This window comes from Anas acuta, chromosome 27 (assembly GCF_963932015.1).
Source record: "Anas acuta chromosome 27, bAnaAcu1.1, whole genome shotgun sequence".
In the NCBI taxonomy this organism is placed as follows: Eukaryota; Metazoa; Chordata; class Aves; order Anseriformes; family Anatidae; genus Anas; species Anas acuta.
The window spans coordinates 1,061,703-1,086,687 of record NC_089005.1 but is presented as its reverse complement, the minus strand read 5'-3'; the positions used below and the strand labels follow the sequence as shown (position 1 = coordinate 1,086,687).

The 24,985-nt window shown below is 39.9% G+C and overlaps 1 long non-coding RNA gene across 2 annotated transcripts in view; it reads right to left on the bottom strand.

The window, feature by feature from the left end:
- The window catches only part of LOC137845346 (uncharacterized), a 44,974-nt gene that overhangs the window by 4,904 nt on the left and 15,085 nt on the right, over positions 1 to 24,985 (bottom strand). For both annotated transcript variants that reach the window (XR_011090180.1, XR_011090179.1), the window contains one exon: positions 3,817 to 3,927. This is a non-coding gene — a long non-coding RNA (uncharacterized lncRNA). The remainder of the gene's footprint in view (positions 1 to 3,816; positions 3,928 to 24,985) is intronic.

The following is a 24,985-nucleotide window of genomic DNA, read 5'->3' as shown; positions in this document are numbered from 1 at the left end:
ATGATTTTAAGGTATAAAAAGCTTTTCGCAAGACAGAGATGCCATCTGCAAAACCCCTTGCTGATATGGCTGGACTCTGTTCATCTTGATGCCCTTTCCTTAATCCTATTCAAGGCTTTTGGAGATCCTCTCAAAGCAGCAAATGAAGGATTTTAATGAGATAAATTTGCTTTTACCAGCTTTACATTTTAGCCTGATCTTTTCTATCTCTTTTCTGGAGTTTTAAATGTTGCAGTACAATACACATCATGCTAACTATTGGGAAGTTTTGCCCTATGGTGATCTTCCTTTTGAGGTTTTTCATGTTTAGGCCATCTTTTAATGACCTCCTCAAGCTGAACTCATGGCTAGTTTCAAATACCTACAGACCCACACTTCAGCTCAATAACCACGGACTCTCAAAATGACAGACTGCTCCAGATTCCTGCCTACTATTATTGTTTTTAGATACAGAACTCCTTGTGATTTTTTTCCCCCCACTGATAATCTTATAAGAAGGTCAAGTACAACATTAAGATTACAGGTATGACTTTAAAGTGATCTAAATTCCCTTTATGCTTAAAAAACTGGTAAAACAAGCATCAGTAACATTTAAAGTAAGACTTCTTGTACTTCACATTGCTGAAAAATATACCACCTATAACGTACTATCTGCCTATCTTTCAAACCTCATTAAAATTGAGTTTGTTTGCTGATAAACAGGCATGTATTTCTAGATTTGTTCCATGCACTCTCCATTACTGAGACACCACGAATAGGAGGATATCAATAACAAACTTGTGCTTTGTCTGAGCTAGGAATAGCCAGAAAATTACATTGGCTGTAGGAGATAAGGAAATCACACCACTGTTTGTGTGTTTAGCTAATGCTGGGAAGGTCTCTGATACAAAGAGACCTGTAGGCGTCACAACTGGATCAGGTTTTTAAAACTCCTCTCCACCTGAATTCTATGCAGAGTTCAGAAAACCATAGTCAACATTTACCTGCATATAACCAACCTTCTTGTAATCCTGCACCTCAAAGCTGCTGCCTTAATCCTGCTCAATTCTATAAATCCCTCTTCCGTGGAACAGTAAGGACTCTGGAATTAGTGGAGTCCCACTCGGTCAAGACATGCAGGATGCCAGGAAGGGCCTTTTCATCGCGCAACTAAATTCAAATGTATTCTCCTGCCTTCTGCAGCCATGGTACAGAACAGTGCACGTATATCTGTTTGTGCCCATGCACATATGTGGACATATGTGCCACTCCTCACTGGCAGACATTTCTGTTTCTGGACCCAGTGACAGTACTGATGAGTTCTTGTATGGGGACTGTCTGCTAGATTCCATCTTGGCAATGTAATCCTGCTTTAGCTGGCTCATTAGCCTGGTTACAGAAGCACAGCTGGTGTTAGCAGATTCAAATTTCAGAACTATCTTTGCTAGGGTTAGCATGCGAGATGTTATCTCATCCCAAAATGCAAACTTCAGCTCTAACTGTGACACTTGGTATGACTCTGAATGACCTTAGTCTTGAAGACAGAATGTAAAGAGTGAATTGTGTTTTCTCAACACCTCAACTGGGCTACCTCTCAACGGATATATGCTTCTTTCTTGATACACATCTCCCCAGTTCTGGGGAAGCAGTTCAAGATTTTTTCCTGTCACTATGTTTTATGGTATTAGAAAATGACCTACTTAATGTTAGGGGTAACTTTGCTTATAAAATTTTAAGCCGAATACAAATTTTATACCTGTTTTCATTTCATGGCCACCCATAAAAAAATTCTTCTAATGTTAATGAAACCTAAGACATGACTGAAATATGTAAAATTGACTGCTATACGCATTTAAGTTTTACATTCTCAGTAACAAAATATTAAAATATCTTAGGGGGGAAAAAAAGCCCACCACAAAAAAGAGGTCTAAGCTGCACCCTGCAGTCAAAAGGAAATTAATAGTATTGCTCCATTCTGAGACAGGATTGTAAACAGAAACGTCAACAATTCTAGATACTTATTTGACATAACAGCAGTATCTAAAAACAGAGCAAATAGTAGCAACCAGTAAAGCCAGATCCCTAAACTTATGCAGATGCCTACATCAGTATAGTTCCAGCCCACAGACTACATACACACTATGAAAATTGAACAGAAGACATTTGAAAGTTATCTGGAGCTCAAAAATAAGTCTTTATGTTCTTTATTTAAAACCCTCCTGATACTGTTATTAAAGGGAATTAGGTTTGCATTAATTGGAGCTTGAAAGATGCTCTGATAACATCTTTGCAGTCAAAATGCAATTACAAATAGTGTTTAAACTGTGGAATATTTTTCATTTTAGTTTGAATTGTTACACTGATACTCTCAACAAGATCTGCATGCTTATGAAATTAAATCCAGATTCATGTACTCTACCTTGCATCCTGGTTAAGACACTGCAACCGCCTCCTCATAGAAATCAAAAGATTTCAAGAGTTACCAGTCTCACTGCCTAGTTTCCTTTCTTTCCTCCTCTTTTTCTATATCAGAACTACCTTAAAGATTCCAGCTGAATAGCTGTCTGGTACTTTTAAATGCTGATCCAAACCCTGAGGCTAACACTAGTTTAGATCTACAGCACATTTCATGAGAATTCCAGCACCCTGTGCTCTTATTAAAGAATCCTGGGCTTTAGACAGGTACTCTGTTGTCATGTACACATGTAGTACATTAAGAATATGGCAACCAGGCTTCATTAATTTACTGTTTATTTGGTCAGTGTCAGGATTCCTAAGTTCTACTACCACCTCTGGAGAGATTTTGAGCTATAACAACCACAGCAAATAGCATGCATAAGGGGGGGAGGCAAGCAAGACCTTTGAGCTTCAGACTCCAGTTCATGAGTCATTGGTTATTTGACTTCAGACAAATTGCTTTGTTCCGTTTAAATGCCCTTTTCATCTAGGATGAGTATTAACAGCTTCTTGACTCCCTAGTGTTTTTTTTAACATGAGTTTAATGTCTTAAATGTTTCCCAGAGTCCTTAGCTGAAAGGTGCTGAGCAAGTTGAACACTATCAGCTGTTATTACGTATAGACAAATCTATTTTTTCAATACTGAAGCAATACTTGCTCTAAGGAGACAGTAGCAGTAAGCATGGAAGGAAACAATCTGTAAAAAGCAATATGAAAGTAAGCTTTTTGCTTATAAGGCAATAAGTGTTTAACCCTGCAGCTGTAATGAGTTCATGCACAGGAAAGGAAGATCACTGAGAATGTGAGGGTGGGAACCTAGCAGCCTCTATGACATACACAAAGTGAAGGATCTTGAGGTATCTCCATGGCCTGAAAGCTGCACATTAGGCCAACAAACCAGACCAGATGGCAGCTAACCACAGGCTCCCTTCTCTAGGCCTGTGGAGACTGTGCATATTGCTGAGGTCACTAAGTAAGCAACCCAGGGTCAGACAGCAGCTGCAGCACAGAAAGTCTACCCTTCCCTAGCTTATGTTACAGACTGGCATTTGGAATAAACTTCAGGGATTCTTCTAGCTGTCCTTGCAAGAAAAAGTAAAGGAGAAGCTGGCTCAGAGGAGTCAGGATAAGGAAACGTATTAGTTCCTCAGTGTGTACTTACTGGCCTACCTTCATATTTCAATTTGTTTAGGGTACTTTTGCTTTTCAGCATCAGCCCTTCTTTATAAAAGGTAATTGCAAGGTTATTATTTATTACTATTACAGATAGGGTCAGAAAGACATCTGTTAAAAGGTATTTTTTTGTCTTGCAAATGCATTACACAGTGCTCAGCACAAGTGAAGCCCAGATAAATACATGTTTTTGTACTGTCTACTCACATTTTGTGGTGTGCAGTCTCCGGGATGCCTGATGTCTTCCTTTTGGGAGGAACAGAAGTTGATCATGGTTCATGTCAGGATGAAGTTTTTCTTTAGAGATCCTGTAGACACCTACGATAAAACAGCAGAGAACAGACAAAACTGAGTGTGATACCTTCAGAAACGAAAGCAGAGCAATGCACAGGAAAACGTGTGAGTAGGTATGGATACACAGAGGTATCATCCTTCCTTTACCCCGTTGCTTACTGAAGAACAGCAGTCAAAACAAATTAAATTTCCTCATAACATGTGTGGTAACCAGAACATTCATTATGTATGGTTGTCTATATAAAACATGCAAGGGACTAGCTGGGATTTTATTGGGAAAGCCACAGTACATCCTGTGTAAAAGCTGCAGATGGCATGGGCCATGGGACAGCAGGGCAAAGAGTTCTTCCATACAGAATGAAATTCGCTTCTGCAAGAAGAAAGTGCCTTGAAGGAACATTTGTAGAGGAAGCCCACCTGGCCAGAATTTCAGCCTTAACAAAACTTAGTCAAACCTTAGGCTGAATACAGACGTGAACTCAAATACCCTAGGGTTGAATTTCACTTCTGGGTTCCCCTAGTTGAGGTGTTCCAATGGCTGAGTCAAGAGCTTTCAAAATCCGTATCACATGTATCTGCCAGCAGTTTAACAAAGCTCTTGCAAACAGATTCATAATTAATGAACATGTGAGGTGGTGTCAGCTTTAATGATCTCTGACTTCCTCAGTCTTTATTTTCTAAGGCCTTCCCTCTTCAGTGACTGCCTGTTGTCCTATTAAAAACCTCAGTTTATAAATGGGATGTGACAAGGTGAAATAGAGCCTGAAGTGATGGCTATCATATGCGAATGCACTGTGCAGCTCTGCAGCTGCAAGCACATAAGGGAAGCTCTGATAAAACCCTATAATATATTTTGCATGCAAAATACAGAAATGATGCAAATTTCTTTACTCCTACCTGACTGACCTCAAACTATCTCTGCAAACCTATTTTTTTTAGGTTTCTAAGTCTTGGAAAAGGGAGCTCCATTTACAATAACAATGGGCCACACTCTGTGAGCAGTGACTGAGCAAAGAGCACCGCAAGGTTCATAGTTACTGGTACTCTGATTCCTGATAAACTAATTACTTCCTAAGCATGGTGGGGTCCCCTCTCTGCTCCTCATTTACGCAGTCATATAAACTCAGCTTTGTATTTCAAGACCTAAAGACTTTGTCCAACCTGAGTATTAGAAATAAGCAGAGCTAACATAACCTGAAGCTGTACCCTGTCCAAGGTTTTGTACGAGAACATTTGAAATCAGTGAAGAGCCAAATGAACAAAACTACATAGAATGGCCTTGGTTTTGCCCCTTTTTGCTTTCATTACACCTGAGCAATCCCATTATAGCCAAGGAAGTAACATGCGTATAATTGATGACATAATTTTGCCTGAAGGTCCTCAAGTATCGAGGGATTTAAAAGTGTGCTGAGCTTTAACCACGTGGTTAAACACTTTGCTGAGCCAAGACTTTATTTAATGGCTCTGCTGAAGATATACCAACCACTTGATTCTGGTGAAATGAGGTGTGTAATTCAAGTAGTCTGAAGGTTCAAGTATGCAGATTTGCATTTACTGCAAATCAAAGGTACACCTGAAATAACATCTGCAAACAAGTGCAAAGCTGACCATAGAGCCCTCAAAGCCTTTGCAGAACTAGCCTTGAAGTGATTCCCTGTATGATTTCACCACTCAAAAACAACAACAATAAAAAAGCTTTGCAGTGATATGGTTTTGCTAAGAGAATATTCCATGCCTTCCTGGTATAAATGAACTTCAAGAACAACACTGCAGCTGAATTTAACTTTCAACAAATTCTGCTTCAGTTTTTGCACTCAGTGTTAGCACATTGGAATAAAGATGTCATATACCCTCAAAAAACAAGTTGTCCTTGCTTTATAACTGTCTGACAGAGGGAAATTAGGTCTCTTGCTCTAAGAAAACTTCAAATTCTACAAAGGTTCCATTTCATTAGCTGCTAAATTGAAAAAAAACCTCTGTACTGAAGCTAGAAAAACCTCGAGAGTCACAATGCAAACATAACCTCCTGTGTAGGCATGCTTGCTTCCAATAGATTGTCCATCACTACTATTCGAGACCCAAATTGATTTAAGACTCCTATGTATATACTGTGAGTAAAGCCAATACTCACCTCACATATTTACAGGAAAGAATATAAAAGAATATCCTCCTGAAACGTAGCCTAAAGTGCTTTGAGATTGCTTAGTTGACAGCTCATTTGCAAAATACAGTTGATTCACCAGCACAGAAAGCAGCTCTTACATTTTTAGAACACACAGATTTGAATACTTCAGGCAAAATAATACTGACTACAGCAGGTATGACAACAACCATATCTCAGTAAACAACCTCGTTCTACCACCTCATCATCTCATTAAATCCCAGATAACAATTAATTATTTATTCAATTATCATTCATTATTATTTCAGGGGGTACTCAAGCTTTAGCAATAGATCAAGGAGAATTTTAAACTCGCTGCAGTAACGCATCCCCCTTTCCCCCCCCAGGTTTGTCTTTAGCAAAATAATTGTGCAAATAAATCTGATGTTGAAATTTAGAGTAGAAAAAGTCAGAACTATATCGAAATTCTTCTTGAGAGATAGAAAGATAGGAGCCCCTTCTACTGATCACTTGGTGAGAATTAAGTTTCTGCAAAATGTGCTAACACAATGAAAATTAAATGGGTTGTTTAGTCTCTGTAACAGTACTTGCAACCACTTTTATCTTGGGTGCAAGAGTATTTGTATAACAGTTAAGGAGCACTCTATTTCCCCAACCCTAGGGAAGCTAATCATGACATTCTTCTTCTGTGTTACCTAGTCCCATTAGTTGTCTCCCATACCTCTCACAATGCAATTACACAGATCTGCACTCCTAGGAGCTGCTACACTAAAAATACATTACGGCGTTACTAGGTGGCACTGATAGAAAGGAGTAATTAACACTATACAGGATTTTTGTTACAAAAATTTGCAGACATGCGAATTCATAGAATTCTCATTTATTTTGCTCTCTGCTATTGCTACTTGAAATACCATTCTAGGAACCTCAGGACTTGTAAAGCACAGAGCAATTGTGTTTTAATGCAAGTCCAGCCCCTCAAACGAATTTTGTCCTGAACCCACATGCTCACCTTAGTCTGGTTCTCACTTTCTTCCCTGGGAACCTTGATGAATGGATTTCCCATCCCATCCAAGGACATTCATTATTGCAGATTACGAGTTAGTTGTGCTTCACTCCGCACAACTAGTTTGCTCCTTTCCTTCAGGCATCTTAATTCCTAATTTTCAGCAGGCTCTCTCCAAATGAAAATCACTATCAGTATGGGTAGTATTTGGAGTTTTAGTATTGATTTATGCCTTGGGCAAAGAGGTTAATTAAATGTGAATTTTAAGCCAGCAACATGATCAGGAGAGTGAGGAAATCTGAATTCATGAATACTTCCAGAGCTGTTAAAACCATTTAAAATGAACAGTGACTGGAAAAACCCTGACCATTACTTGCAACTGTGTCAATGTGACTCTGAAAAGTTTAAGAGAAATATCAGGTGGTTGCAGGTATTCTAGTTCAGCAGGGCTGGTTTTGGTTTGCATTTTTATTGACACTAACACTGAATTTAATATAAACTACTTATACTTCTTTCATTTCTTGCCTTATTCCTTTTTCCCTTTCACAATTTAATCCTGAAGCTGCATGAACCATGTACGGGCTGTACTAACTTTGAACCCAGTCTCATCACAGATGACATGTGCTCTGAAAAAAGCTACCAAATTACCTTCACCCACAGCACCAGCCAGCACCTGCTCAGCAAAGCCAGAGGAACTGTATCCACACGCTGATTTTAAACAGAATTGTGCTAAGATGTTCTAGCTCCACTTCAGAGCACAAATACCAGTGGAACTGCCACTGATTTAAACCATAAATCTATGGGCTTGACTTCAACCACAACAGGAAATGATTTTATTTTCTATTTTTTTTTAAGCTCACGTACTGTTGTCTCTCCTAGGTCTATTCTGTTTTCTTGTGGCATCTTTACAGAAAACACAAGCATTTGCTTATACAAGGCAGCAGGAAATTATCTTCCACCTGAAACATGGTTCTTATAGGGTAGCAGTAAAGAAGGGGGAGAGAAGCAAAACGTAAAGCAGCAACACTTGTAATAAACATACCCTGACACACTACAATTCAGCACTGGAATCCAAGTAAGATGATAACTAGGGGTGGGAGGTGGAAAACAAAACAAAACAAAAAAAAAGACAAAAACCCAGCAGGTCAGTTGCTATCGCCACTTTGCCACCTCCTGCCCTACAAACCTTCCAGGCAGTTGATCAGCTCAGTAAAACAGAACAGCACTGAGCCCATACCAAAGTTTTCTGCAATAGCAGAACGATTCCAAAGCAGAACCGACTGGCCTTCACCTCGCTTCGATTTCTGTGTTACACTCCCGTCTGTGGTACAGGTGCATTTACAGATAGTTAAGAGAACAACTGCACTTAACACTGCGTGTTCTGCAGATCCCACAGCAAATGAGCACCTTGCAAGGAAAACGATCCAATTCCTGCTATTTGTTTAGACTGTCCTGTCTTCTTTACCTCCCCATCTTTCACAGCAGACTACTGCTACTAACAAAGGGCAGAGAAAAGGCCAAAATTGGTTATTTATGCAGTACATTGCCCCAACTAATGGACAGAAAAATGTGATAAATTGCCATTTCTTTTCCTCCCCACCTCATCTGAAACCATAGGCTTATGGAAGTTCCTTTATTAGCTATATCTGCAAATCTCTTTGGAACATTGCACGACTGCAATCTGCAATGAAGTGTTACTTGCAGTCTTTGCCCTTGGCATACTGTGCATGCCTTGATAGAGAGAGAGATCATGCCTGAACCACTTCCAAATTTGTAACAGGCTGTTGATATTTGCTTTCTGGTGACTAATGGAGGGGAAAAGCCAAAACATTACTGTTTTGCTGTTGTTTTTTTGTTGCTGGAATCTTAGGAAAAAGTAAAAAAAAAAAAAAAAAAAAAGGAAAAAAAAAAAACAAAAACCAAAAAACAAACCACCAGGTAAGATGCAAAGAGCTCTGACTTCCTTGCCCCAAACCAATGGGCAACCTTCCCATGCTGACTGACCTTGTAACTTATTTTTCATGTTCACAAGAGTCATTGCCACGCAATACAGATACCAGAATTCCTTTCAAATCACTTGTCTGAGGCCCCAAATGCAACTTTCCAAACAGACTAGCCCCTATACAGCACTATCACAGCTGGACTGCCGAATCCAGCTAGTTTGTTCAGAGCTTGTTCAAGGATCCCCTACATTACCTCTCCGACACAGTCTAAAAGCATTCTAGTGTCTTTTGTCAGTACGTTGAAAGGAGAAATTGTTAACTGAATATGGCATGACAGAGTAGCTCATGAAGAAGCTTCATCCTGGCAGCAGTAAAAATGTTTCCTTTCATTCAAATGGAGAGAGATGAGATTGGCATACAATTTCATATGTACGAATACATAGAGAAAGTTCTGGGTTTGAGACATTGAACAGCAGTAGGAAAAGGAAAGCACACCAGGATGCTAAGCAGCAGTATTTTGTCATGAATCATGCGTTCCACACACCCCCATCCTTTTTGGCAGAAGCAGGAGCTTTTCCCACTCTGTACTATATCCAAGGAAGCAATAAACATCACAGATCCATGGACATAACTACTGACCCGTGCAACACAAACAAGACGTAGATTAAGTGCAGAGTATTTCACCAAACCCAGGTTTACTTTCTTTTACATAACTGAGAAGTAGCGATGGAGGTGAAATGTTATTTCCTCAACTGACCAGTTAACTTGCAGGTTTTTTCCTACTACTCACTTACACAGCCTGAGGACTTAAAATCAGTTTCTTTGTGCATTTTTTTTTCCTTGAATACATGCGATCATGCTATTTCATGAAGAATATATTAAAACTTGGCAAAACACCTGAAGAGTAAATCCTAGAAATACACAATAACTTATTTTTGCATTTTCCCCTTCTGTTCATGGTCTGTGTAAAAAAGTTCTCATAAATGTAGAGAAGAGAAGAAAAAAGAATTGCAAATAAGTACGGGAAATGTGTCCACAATAAGATACACTGAAAAATTAACCCTTCCTAAGGCTGTATGCACAGTAACTACCAGAGTATTCTTGAAGATTCACATTTATTAACTGCCTTTTCTGGCAGCAGCAGGCAGCTTTCATGCACTGAACACGTCCAATTCCCATTTGAACTCCAAACTTGACAAAAGCTTTTATGGATTTCCCTTTTCTTCCCCAAGTTAAAAATATTGATCCTTTGTATCTCATGCGTGATCTTCTTATGTTTTCATATTAAAAAAGAACACAGAATATATGCTGACTTGCATGAGAGGAAATAAAGAACAAATGAGATTGATCTTCCTACAGCACAGGGAACACAAAGGTCTTGTATCAAATTTAAGTATAATATCAAACCACACCAATTAAACTGGTATAAAATGTTGGGTGAACATCCTTACTTCAGCCTAGGAAAGATACATTTCAGTTTTAATAAGGGATTAACTTTCTAAATTACTTTAAATAAGCACAAAGAGAAAGATATATGGTTACTGGAAAACAAGGGCTAGGTGCTGACAGCCATAACATGAAGTAACAGACTGTAGTTACTTCAAATTAAGAAAAACTAATTTACACAATATCTTACTATGTCTCAGCTTCTCCCTGTCAAACTGGTGACCTCTGCACTGATGTGCTATTTCTATTTAATCTTTTCAAGCAAACAAAATTGTTTATCTTTGCTGAGCCAGATCAGTTCAAACTTACACAAAAGCTGTTCTAAAAATTACTTTCCCTTTTCTTCTAGCCCCTGTTGCTCCCCAGGGCTGCCTAACTCCTTATCCCAACAGATTCACAAATGTCACCAAACCCCACAGAGCACTGACCTTTACAGTACTCTGCTAAACCATGCAACACGTGGCTCTCAGAATAACTGAGCCTGATGGTTTGTGTTGGGAGATGTGGAAAACCACCATTCTCTTTCTTACACTGTGTACATGTGTGAATCTGTACGTTAGTAAGAGATAATCGTGATGAACATGTGAAAATTATTTTTCATGGGACTAAAACTTTTTTCATACCTCATGTACAAAAAAATTCTCTTTGCAGAAGCCACTATGTTAGGCTGTGCGAAAATACATAGCCAAGGATAAACCATTACCCCACAGCATATACAACTCAAGTAGAAGATGAGACAAGAAGCAGCAGTGAAACAAAACATGTATCATAGCGGTGTTTCAGGGCAGTGTTAAAATAGCCAAGAAGAAAGAGAAAGGTCAGGTTTTAGATACATGAGGGATGGGGTCCAACTTTAAATATCTGTCTATGTATAAAACGTATAAATGTTCTGTTTCTGCCTCTGTCACCCATTTGTAGTGGGACCCCACTCAAGACACCATGTGCCTCATTTTGTACTTGTCTTGTTTATTTAGACTGTAACCTCTGCAGGGTAAGAAACACTTCTCAGTGTAGTTGAGCAGTATCTGACACAATGGGAAAAGAAGAAAAAAATGAAAGAAGTTAGCTTGTCAAAACAAAGGAAAAAAAATCTAAGTTCCAGTAAACTTTACCATTGCATAAATGCTGCAGAAAATAGAGTTTTGCTGGCTGCTTCCAATATCCACTGAGTTTTCATATTTGTTTATTTTAATTAACTTTGTAATTAATTTTTAATTTAACATTTTTTAGATTTTTATCATTATTTAAGATAACCTCATATCATGTTTTCTGCAGTCAACAGCAGTCAAGATTTAAACACAAAAATCACAAATTAGATATCAAAACACCAACTGTTAATATAACATGAATAGATGACCAGATTGCTCTTGTGACAGAAGCGGTCACAGGTTGTCTACAAGGGTAACAACTTATCATATGTTTTTAAGTTTTCCTTTCTGTACATTATGCTACTAACAGTGGGAGAAGTTTCCATCAGCTTCTGGCTTGAAGAGAAGAAATGGAGTCCATCTGGGTAGGAATTTATTACAAGTCTGATAATGACAGCATCATATGGATGAGTTCACTGTTTGCAATGCAGGGCAGTCTAGAAACCCTGGGAAGCATAAACACACATCTGAGAAGAAATAGAACACCCCGAGCTAGGCAAATTAACAAAAACATAATGGTAAGCTGAGGCTTGCTCTCATTTCCTTGGTGTGTTTAAATTCAAGAAGGGGATAAGACAGTGAAATAAATCTTGAGAAATTGTTTGAGAGATGTTTTTTCAACTGGGTGCCTTCACTCCAAGAGAGAATGTGAGTGGAAATGATAGCCTGACCAATGTAATTTGTCCCATCAGATTCAATAGGAATACTTGGGAAGTAGGCAGTGGCCACTAAACCAGATTTTTAAGCATATTTAAATACCTCACTGCTGATGAAGTGGTACAGAAGAAGCCATTTGCATACACTGAATAACCTGATTCCATTTAGGTACAGATTTATTAAATCTTTCCCTGAAATACCTGGTGCTGGCACAGCCCTCTGCAGCATTAGCTCCAAAGCCTCTGCTGTCTTTCTACTACCTGATGCCAACATTGCACTTTGCACAAGGTCAGGTTTATATGTAGGCTTTTTTATACGTAGGCTTCTGCTGAAGGTAGAACAATGACTGCTTTCAGACATCCTCCATGTTAGCAGCAACAGGCAGAGAAGAAATATTAACCATGACTGGCAAACTTGTGAGGCTTAATTTCCCAGCATATTTATTTATTCAACTGACTATCATAAAAAGCCTATCACCTTGACAACGAGGCATTTATTTACAAGTCTGGAAGAACAGTATGGCATAAAGATACCTATACAGAATGCAGTATTATGGGAAATAGTTGCCACTGCTATTTGGTAAGTAACCCCAAAATTGTGGTGTGAGGTTGGGGTGAGGGGAGATGTCACACTGGAGAGAGACTGACAGAGCTCATTGCTTCTTGCCATGCGAGGCATTTTGTTTATAGAGACAAATATTTTTTTATAGAGACATTTTGTTTGGAGACCAAACTTAAAAGTACCTATACCCAGTCTATTAAAAGAAGTTCAAGAAAACCTGTAGCTTACTATCACTCCTCTACAAAGACCTTTTAACAGAAGGCACAACATGCCAGGCACACGCACAAAAAAAGCCTACATTTGAAACAAAAGAATAAAAAGAAGGTAGTCTCTCTCTTTCCAATTACATTTTTATTTTTCTAGAATAAGATGAATTTTGCTAGTTAGAGCAAGGTCCAGATGGCATCTAAACCCTGAAGATCTTACAGTCTTTTTGGGGAGTGAAGATAGTACATAAAAATACTTCCTGTATGTTTGTGTATTTGATATAATGAAGCATTTGCAGTCTGACTGTGCTCAGACTTACCTCCCGTGAAAACACAAAGTTGAAACACTAAATCTACAAGTCCAGCTGTCAATCCCCTACACATCAGAGCCAGAAGCTGTTCAGTGCATTATTGCACGCATCCCTCTAGAAAACGAAGAGGCTGCTCCCCACAGGTCTGTCAGTCACCTAGCCTGACAAAGTAGCTTCAAGCTTGTCTTGTGTCATTTATTAATCAGCACAAATCAAAACGTTGTCCTGGGCATCTACTGCCCTTGGGTTTCCTCCAGCACTCCAGAGACACTGATGTATCGTGGCAAACAAGGAGCACCAGGACGTGACCTCTGGTTCCTTTGCCACAAGTGGAGGCAGGCCCAGGAGCCTCTCCACCGCACCACGCAACCTCCAAGTAGTGCTGGACCAGCACAGCAGCAGAACTTACTAAATGATTAACAAAAATATCCAAACCAGCTCACCCACACCAGAAATGTTAAAGACATATTTTGACTCACAGGCAGATCCTGAGTGTCAGCTACAGAGCCTGTTATTTTGGATTTGTGGAGCACGGGTCACCTCAACAGCATTTCATCATCAGTTAGAATTGTTTTCCTAAAACAAAAACCCAAACGAACTCTGCAAGCTGCACCTCTCAAAATAACTTCAAAATATCCATCAAATTAGCAAACCGACTCAGATAACAGGTTTCAGGAGTGTTTGGCTTTGACTTTTAAAGACAAATCTGCCTATGTTTTCTAAAGACTTCATCTTCAAGGTATCTGAGCCCATCGCAGTCATTAGCAAATCAGGATATCCTGGGAGGAAGATCACATTATCAATCCTGTACAGGCAGGAAACAAATAAATAGCCTATGAGCAGCTCAGGATTACAGTGTTAAGGCTGAGAAAAATGCACTTTAGTTGCATCATCACCTCTTCCTTCCAGGTAGAAAGACCTTCCTAAATTTAGGGCGTGTTCACGTGAGGTGTTTGATTTCAGATAATCTCTGTGATAGACCTCACCCTTCTCACAGCTGGAATCTCAGCCAAACCTGGGGGCTCTGAGGTTTTACCTTGCGTGGTCAAAAATAACTCGCTGTTAATAGCCCTAGCCTAGCAGCTCTTCAGTAAATGCAGAATATTGGTGAGCTTGAAGGGACACCTGCTGGCAAGAGGGAACATTACAAGCAGGTAACACCTGCCCCATGTTTAGTTACTTTCTGAGCATTTGCATAGTTAGAAACCTCAATCGATATTATGTGATAACCTGTGACGGTTCCGTGATCGGTAGTCTGGAGGTAATAACTGAAATTCTGTACCCATTTTGCTGAATTCCGAATTCGATTGCAGCTGCATCAGGGTAACCCTATCCAGTTGGGTCACCTGGCTGTCCTGCAACGTTCATTAACTGAATATTGCATCTGCAAACCAGGAGGATGTTAAGCACTTTTTCATGCTTGTCCGATAACTTGTTGGACTGGGGAAGAAGCAACTTCGTCATGAGATGCACTGGAGAACAGCCATAACACTGTAATTAAAAGGTCATTAGAGCCACTTTTTCCTTTTATCCATATAAAAGGAGGAACCCTTTGAACACTCACGTTTGCCATAAAAGGCCAACCTGCCTCAAAGCTGCTCTTTTAGGCAGCCTTATCTTCCACACACCCCTTTTATAAGACCTATTAGCAATGCTGCAGAAATCCTTTAGATGTGGCTTTCTTTTTTGAAAATAAGCAGCCCAGCTGATCTTTTGCACTGAAAAAAAAATAATAAATAAAACCACCAAGGAAAAAACAAAGATCAATGCTCACATTTCAGCACTGATCAACAATGCTGCCTGTGTACCTGTGATGGGGAAAGGGCAGAAGACTAATTCCATGCTCTGCAGAGCTTGCTATTACTAGCAAAAAGCATGCAAAAGATAAAGTGATGCAAAAACAACTAGACAGCAATCCCTGAATGTGCTTTGCTTTTGAGCTTTCTTCAGCAGGATGCATGCTTGCAGGACCAAGAAGTATACTGATTCGGTTAGGTTTTGCTGATCTTTTCTCACCACATGCAAAGCTCAGTTAATTAAAAAAGATGACAGCAAGCCTGTCCGTCTCTGTGGCTTGGACAGAATGACAATATATGCTATCAGAATCTCTTGGAAAACAAATGTAGTAGAGAAAAGACAAAAAGGCCCTTCGTCAAATCACAACACCAGTTCTGCACAATTTCAGTAGGAGTAAAAGTTGCTTACGTAAAAAGTGTCCCTAGTAAATCCTTGGGTATTGACCCTTTTACATCAAACACCGGAGATAACAGGTTTAGGGACCTCTCTTCTCAATACCTCTACCTCTCCATTTTTTGCTTTAAATATTTCTCAAACTGCACAACATGGTTTAGCTGATGCTTGTAAAGTTTTGACTCAGAAGATAACTACAAACATAATGGTTCCAAGAATTTAGCACAAGAAAAAACTCAGAATACTTTGCTAAGACTTTTATTTTTAAATATAATTGTGAGGATACCCCCATCCTTTTTGTTTTTTTCCAAAGCTTTTCAAGTTTTTTTGTTTCAAGCCGATCCTCATAATTAAAAGAACTGATAAAAAAGCCTATGTTAACAGGATCTGTGCATATTAGAGTTCATTAAAATGTAATTCCCACAAAACAGGACATTTTAATCCATCCATACTTGGGAAAAGAGGGAGAAAATTAATTTTTTTCCCTGCATGTATCTGTAGGCCATATGTGTTAATTACAATTTACTTGTATAAATGAAAAAATTATACATTAGCAAGTAGTTAACTAGTTATTAACTCAATTACTCTTCAGAGACTAGGGAGAAATTATACTCCCAGCTAAGGTGTCCATTCTAGCTTGTATGTTAGCGTTTTGCATGTTCTTTAATCTACAGAGAAGATAAAGCGATGTAAACCTTACTACAAACCCTGCTTATGTACTGTAAGCTACACAGAGAAAGATTCCTACATCCATCTTACAGGCAGGTAAACTGGGGTGGGAGCTACGTGCAGCCAACATGCTGCCCCACTGTTGACTGTTGTTTGGGGCTTCCTCCTGTCATCTCTATTTCTGCTCAGCAGATTGTAACATTGCAATAACAGACAGAAAAGTCAGATTTTAGGGAGACATACGCCCTGTCAGTTAAAGTTTTAAACTCGGTGCAGCTGTCCAAGTGATGATTGAAGAACAGTACTTAGTCAACTATTCTGCTTTTGGTTCCCCCTGTCCACGTACACTATCAGAATACTAGAAGTCATTTTAGCAACAAAAAGAATCCCACTTGTTTGGTAAAGAAATGCCTGACACCACCTGGCAGCTCCCATCTCCCTGCCTACTCAGAGGAAATTTGGCTGAAATCCTTGTGCTGGTATGAGTCACTACACAGAGCAGAGAATCGCTGTCGGGAGCTGGGGGGAGATGGTCCAGAACTTGTCAAATTTTCAACCGGGATAAATTGATTCCTAAAAGTAACACGGTCTTCCAGTGGTGTATTACCTGTTCAGTGCATCAGCAACACCATTTGATAAAAACATTCAAAATAACAGACACCCAGTCTTGAAGAGAAACAGGCCAAGTATCTTTCTACATGAAGTCGCTGGCTTTTTCTTTTCAAGATGTATAGTAATGTTTTTCACAAATGCTGTATCCTCAGTCTAACTGCTATGTAATGAACTGTTGATAGATGACAGCAATCATGACTGACTGCTATTATATCTTATTCTGTGACTGGCAGAATGAATAGCATGAATTCATTCCAGAGTGAATGAATGCCTTCAAAGAACCTTTCATAAAACAGGAGCCTTCAAAGCGGGGTTACCATTTCCAACAAAGATTCAATATTGCTCTAATTTATTTTTCAGATGGAGGGCCAAGCTCATCCTTATTTCAAGTCTTTTGAAGTCAGACACCAGAGCTGACTTTGGTTCACAAATTTTAATATAAAGGGTATTTCTTAGAAAACAATTGTTACTGTACCTACTAATCGCATGGCATTGTACAGAAAGTACAGTTGTATTGCTGTCAGCTGGTGGCCACCCAGCACACAAACACTTAACCCATTACTTCACGGTGCCACCCTGCGGCTGGATTTGCCGCCTGGCTCTTGAAGGCAATGAGACCTTTAACGTTCACTGAAGACAAGGTGAGATTTCCCAGTTGAACAACTGACAGCGTGATCTCAACTTTGCCCTTGCTTACACTCCCTGCTACGCTGCGATGCTGTTTACATCGATCTGCATCCTGGTTCTGGATGAATTAATTTCTCATTCAATTAATTGTTCATTCTTCTCATGCAACACTCCCACTTCCTCCCTCCCCTTAGATTATAAAGGCTCTAACGCAAGTCCTGTTCTGCTGATGGCTAATGTAGAAAAGTAATCAACAGCAAAAGCCCAGCAGAGGAAGGTACCGTGTACAATTTGGCAACAACCACTCTGAGACAGACTACTGCTGTTGTAGTCTTGAAAAAATCCTTGTCAAATGAAAAACAAAGTTAGATTTATTACAGCTGTAATGCATGCCATTTTATTTTATTCTACACAACTCTGGATTTTACTCTAGACAAGGCTAGTATACTGCTTTCATATGGAGTGATAGAAGTGAAATGAATACATCTGTATTCAATGATTCAATGCATCCAGACCTACAGTACAAGACACATCTTCCTCCATATCCCGCCTGCACCACCGAGCGATGAATTATGGAATGCTGCACAAGGCTGAAGAAACCCCGGTCTCATCTTCACATCAGTGAAAGCCAAGCATGTAGCAGCTGTACACAACCCCAGAGACATGAGCGGTTTCACACACCTGATGCACAGCACAGGCATGAGGAACAGGTCCAACTGCAACACTGCATAAACATGCGAAGTACGAAGAGGCTGTGGTTTCATTTCTGAAGCGAAACCCCCAGAGCTTCCATTCCAAAGGAAAACAACAGCACGTAGATGAATCTCCAGCCCGTCACAGGCTTTATCCTGCAACATGCATCTCCGTATTAGGGCAGTACAGAGAAGTGAAGATAAGCATGAAAGAAGAGAGACCATTTTCAACAGCACTTGTGGATTCAACTCACTTCCACCACCGATGTTAGCACAGACTGAGCAATTTTGAGCACGGGGGCTGTGTGTAATTAGGGGGCTCATTTGGCCTGCTGCTTTTGGTGAACTGCATGTGTGTTAAACGGGCTGCCCTCTCCAATCTGGTAACTCCCCGCTCCTCTCCGGAGGTTACTTTTGAAATCTTCCAACCACTACAGTGAACCAGATAAAACTCACAGAGAATTAGGAAATTTGCCTCCCACTGTGTGTATTGAATCCTAAATGATAAAAATAAATAAATAAGCCCTCAAGTTTCCCTCTGAACTGCAGAGTAAATACTTCTTAAGTGTGGAGCAAGTGGTTTGAAGAGCTTGTTTCACTTGTTCCATGCAAATATCAAGATTAACAAAGAGATTAATTATATCCCATTTTTCTTCTTACAAAGGATACAGGCAAATTTAGAATAACAAAAATAAACCCTCTGGATAAATATTCATAACAGTGCTGAGCAGTACAAAAGCAACTCATTTTTTATGTAGAAGGGGGGAGAAAACAAACTGTCATGAGTGCTCCAGAAGCATAAATACATATTAAGTAAGGAAGTCTCAGAGGTGCACTTCCTCGGTCTGTGGAAAGAGAGCTGGGGGCTCAGAAGCCTGTGCAACATCTCACCATCTCAAGGCCTGAACTCCAGTTAGAGAATTCAAAATGAAGACTGGACTTGGACCATGACAAAACATGTATCTGTTCCTGTTTATCTTTCTGTTCTTGGGAGAGCTGTAAATTGGGGGTTCAGGTCTCTCAACAGCTTCAAAGCTCAGGAGGATTTTGCTTTGAGGTGCAGCAGCAAGTTTTGTCTGTGTTATTAGCTGAGTGAGTGCATTATGCAAGGAACATCAGCCAAGCACAAAAGAAAAGTGGCACCATCCCTGCACCCACCTTTCCACACTTCAGTGATAAATACCAGCCTGATTTCTGAAACATGTGCGGCATTGAAGATTGAAATGCTGCCTGAGAAACACACTGATCATGCAGTTCACAGCAGGTTTGGACTGAGGCAGAGAACTTTGTGTGTTTATTTATCTCAGAGATCCCACTTCACCCAAACACACGCTTATCTGAGCACTGCACATTAGACAGGCAACTACAACACACCGTTACGCCGACAGGTGCTCTTCTATAGACTAACAGCAGTACCGCTTCTTGAAGTTCTTTGGCAAGCTCTTGTATTATTTAGTTTAGAATTAAAAGTCTTTTTTTTTTTCTCCTTGAAGTCACACTATCAGTGGGATTCTCAGCTATTATCTTTCAATTTCCAAGCTTTACAGAACCAAATCCCCCTAGCAACAAAATGTGTTTTTTAAATTATCACCATACCTAATATCCTGATCATTAGAGGCACTGAATCATAGTTTCTGCATGCTGATAGTTTGTGATGCTGTTTTGTGTAGGTGGTTGAAGTGATTCAGTTCAGACAAAAGAAGATACCAGGTTATCTATAGTCATTAGATGACTCCTCAAGACCAGTAGGTTTAGCAGGCTATGGACGGAAAGTACACAACCCTGGAACATGCAGATTTGCAAAGATTTACTCATTTATGAAAGGAACAAAGCTCAATAACTTGAAATATAGTTCCAACTGCTGAAAAACAATCCTTGCTGGAGCAGATCTGGATTTTACTTTTTGAATACAGAAATCTAATAGAAACTCTGTAATTCTTTGTGGCATCCCTTGAGATCTTCTAGAATTTTCATCCAGTTTCAGGCAATTCTGGACCTCACTCTTGCATGGAAATTTATACATGGAAACATCCATGAGGTCATCTCTTGTGTAACTTATATTTAACTTGCATCACGGCTGGGCAAAGCATTACACAATGGCTCCTCATCACATATGATGAATGAACAACACACCCAATGATTGTTTTTGAAAAGGACTGTAATGATGCATTACTTAAAAAAAACTGACCACATTGGTAAAAAGATCAACACACAACTCTGACCCAGCATAGTCCCAGCAAAATATGGCACCTGCACCATCTGTATGCTTGAAATTAAACCCGCAGTGCAGCTCAGTTCACAAAAGATTTAGGTCTTCAGCTGCTAATTTGGTTAGATGAGGAAACCTTTATGAAATCAAACTATCAATCTCTTACCCAAAAGGAGCAAAAGCCTTATAGGGGATAAACAAACATCATTATTAATTGGGCTGCCCAAATTTGCATCCCTGCTAATGCCAAAAAAACATATATTTTTTTGCTCAATACTGCAACTCAGTCAGCCGAATCTCTCTGGAAAGTTCAGGTCACAGATCTCACCCAAAACTAATTGAACAGGTGAATTTAGGTCCAATTTGCATTGGCATTTTAACACATTTGTTTTAAAATGAAGCGTGTGTGTATGGGACAGACTTAGGATTGCTATATTGGCTAGAACACCAGATGTAATTCATGATCCTTAAATTTTCACTTAATGGGGCCATTACACCTCAACAGTTAGGTATAATCCCATCCAGGATCTGACAGCCCTTAAAACACAAAGTACCACAATTACTTAAATCAGCCATTAGGAATCTAAAGTTTGGGTACATTTCCTAGGCTCTACCTTTCCATGCTTAATTTTAAAGCCTCATTTTATCTCCTTTTGTGCTGGCAAAAAGACCTGAGTCATCATCCCCTCACAGCACTTTTTCTTCCGCCTTCCTTCAGGAAAATGCTTAGGCACACACCTGATTCTAAACATGAACTTACACGCTAGGCTTTACGTAGTCTTGTAAAGGCTCCCAGTTCATATTGGCTGCGCGTTGCCTTGCCAATGAGTCTGGCTCCAGTCCTTAAAGCCTCCTACAAGGCACATGAAGCCCCTCGTCATGCCTGTGCAAGGTCCACCTCTAAGGGTGATGGATACCACCTGGAATGCTGCTATGGTGAAGTGGAAGCAGAACAGGAACAGACTTCATTCTGCTCCACGTTATCTCAGTTACAATAACATTTGAGTGCTTTTCCAGAACACGGGAGTCAACACGAACATCTGTCACTTGGTGTTTGAAGGGAGTTTATCTGAAGGACTGGAAATAAAAAAAATGCCTCCAGGGTTTTTATTAGTGGGAACAAGGGAGTGCTTCTGCCACTTGCAGCACACGGGGTCTGCAAAGGTTAAGAACCACCAGCACAGATGCAGAGCTGTGCAATGCAGGATTTATGCTGCAGTGTTTTCAATATCTGCAGGGAAGGAACCAAGGAATTTGAACTCAGATCTCTGCAGTAGTTCTACGAGGCTGCTACTCTTTAAAAAATATATATATGTATGTATGTTTTTAAAATACAAGGTCACAGAAAGAGACCTGGAAGGCACCTCAAGATACCTTTTCTTGAGGCAGGATCACACGTGCCTGCCCAAACCAGACTTGCCCAATACACGAGCATTTATGTTAAAAATTTTACAGTAAAAGATCACGACTCCCCTCAGTAAGATGGGGCACATTCCAGTCCCCATGGAACCAGCCCTCCTCATCCCTCCTGCCCACCCACATCTACCCAAAGATCTGCACTGGTGCAAGCTCCAGCCCATCCCTTGGTAAACATGAAAACCTCCCGAGCCTGGTGCTTTTTGCCCACAGCTGAAGGCTGTTCTCAGGTCCCTGCTTATTCTTCCCCACTACAATAAATCAACCCAATAACTTTCAACCTTTCCTGCAAGTCATTTTTTCCCTGGGAGCTTTTACTTTCTTTGTTGCTTATCGCTGGATTCTTTCCACCCCATCGAGCTATCTTCTCCACACAACAGTGCCCGAGGCATGTACTGTTCCCCCAGGGGAGATCTTGCCAGCGCTAAGCAGAGTGGAATAATTACCTCCTGTGTTCCACATGCAATATGGGTCCAATATCCAAAAATGTCGTTTGCCTTTTCTGCAGCTGAATCCCATTTTGACTCAGTTTGTGACACCACATCCTCTACTTCCTCACTAATTATTCCTTATTACATATCTTTACATTTGCTTCCTCCTTTCTTGTCTTTATTAAATGTCATCCTTTTGATACAGGGACGTTTTCCCAATGAATCAAAATTATTTCAAGTTGTATCCTATCTTCCAAAGCACTGACAATACCCACCTCTCCCTTCAGGTTAGTTTAAGATACGAACTCTCTAAGTAATTGAGGAGTCTCTAAGATATCTTACTGAATGTTTAATTTAATACGAACTACATTTACAGCCACTTAAGATTTCACAGTTGACATTATTCTATATGACCTCCTCAGAAGAATGCCATGCAGTATCAGCCAGACAGTACTCACACCATCCTGATTAGAGGAAGTTGCTCCCTAACAGCTAGATTGAAAGACACTTATTATGAAACTTCTGGTGGGATAGGATTTCTGACACTCAAGTGACGATCTGTGCTACCAGTAAGAACATGGCAGTAGGATTTAGGACTTCGAAACACAGGCATGAATGTATAAATGGATTCTTGTACACTCAGATTTGTTATTTTCAATTTACCACCTATTTAAAAAAAAATCGATAAAATTCATAAAACATTTATTTAGAAAAGCTTTTTGTTTCACCTTTCACTGGTAATCAGAAAAAAAAAATCAAGAAAAATCAAGCTAGACCTTTAATGACATCTTGACTTCTTTTTTGGAGCAATTTAAGGTAACAGCACATTTTATGTATTGGATGCAACAGAGACAGAACTTAATACATATAATTATGCAGTTTGCAAATGTGACAGCTCTGATGTTGCTGCAGTGCAAGTCTATGCAGTTAAATTAGAATCATAATGACAGTAATTATACTAATTAGCCTTTTTTTCTAGTTTGTTACCAGCAAAGTTTTGCATATTTACGTGAGTAACAGCTACTTCAGCTTTCTCCTGAAAATCCACCATAACCAATTCACTAAATAGCCAATTTATCACAGCCATGTAATACACAAGTAACATTCAGAGATGAAAAGGCAGATGCTAAAAGGGTAAGACTTAAAATCCATACAATGTTTTTCATAAATTATTTACATGCACAGTCTACAACTGTAATGCTCAGAAGTTTAGACAGGCGTAGGGTGAAGTATTTAATGCAATCCACAGGCAGCACCACGCTGACGTGTACGAGTACACACACAACAAGAGACTGCTCTGCAAATGACATGGAAACAGCAAGGCGCCCGGTTCTCTAGCCCAGAGACAAGGCTTTGAGCAGGACCTATTAATCAAAGTGCTTTCAAACCACATTTCACTCTTAAGATGTGAAAAGCATAATGCACTGTGGATGCAAAGATCTCAGAGACAAGCTCTGAATGCAGCTAAGTCCCAGATACATGCTGCATTTCACAATATCAAGGGGATTCCCACATATCTAACTGGATACAAAGCACACAAATAGGTGGGTTATTTTTGTTTATAACATCAAGACATTTTAATGCCCTTAAAATTGCTACAGTGCACTTCCAAGGAGTATATTAAGATTACTATTATTAAAGTGCCACCTAGATGTCCCCAATAGGAAACGTACATATGTGCAGACAGAGCCAGGATCATCAGCCACATCAGATCATCTGGTGCTTGCTATCAGCTACATCAAAATCTGCTGCTGCCCCTCTCAACTTATAACAGAAGTTATTAGTATTAATGAATAATTTGGTTTCTTCTCTAGCACTGAAGATGTCTGGAAACAAAGCCATTATGATTTTTCCCTGGCCTTGAGCCTGACTCAGAAGATGCTAACACTAAAAATACTCTGTGGTCTCACAGATCTTTGCAGATTTCTGGGATTCGCATACCAGAAGACAATTCTTATTCTGGTAGATTATTTCTCAGCCAAACGACAACCATCCTAAGCACAATGAATAAGTAGTCTACAGCCCAGTGCCAGAATCCAGGTTTGCTTTCTTTCAAGTGTACTTGAAGAACTGAAAAAGGAAAATATGAAAGAAATTTCCCACTTCCTCATTGACTCGCATCAGCACAGCTCAGAGGCGCTTCCTGCTCAGGATGTATTAGGACGTGGCAACCTGCCTGCGAGAAATACCCTGCCCAAACCAACGCCAAATCATAAAAAGCACCACTGGCCTTGAAAATGGCTTGTCAAGGCCACTTAGATGAAGCAGCTGCAGCAACTATCCAGCTTCAGAGCATGAACTTTTGGATCGGTCAGCCCTGTGCGCAGGAGTCACGCTGTGGTTAAAGGACAGGACAGAGCCACAGAACGGGTCATTAAATTTAACACTTACTCTGAATGGTAGAGGTTTGACACTGATTCTGCTGGTAAAGCCCTTTAACTTACACCTCTAAAAAGCATTCACAGCTAGAGCTAGTGTGATATTAATAGCCCCTAAAGCGGCCTAATTAAGGAACTGCAGCTTTCATTCACTGAAGTCAGTGACTAGGAACCCCCACGCTCCTCTAGGTGTGGTAACACGCCTGATCAGAAATCTCATCCCCAAAAGGGATGAGCAATTGCAGGGAGCACTGTATCTGATAAACAGTTGAGCTCTCACTTCAGTACCTAATACAAGTGGTTGGGTTTTCAAAAAAAAAGGATTGAGACAGCTAATTACATAGACAATCAGACTGCAAGTGCTGCAGAGCTCATGGGTGCTGGGTTCACTTAGAGCTGGATCCCCTCCAGATTTGTTATTCCCCAACAGGGACACGAGACAAGCACTTCACTGTTTT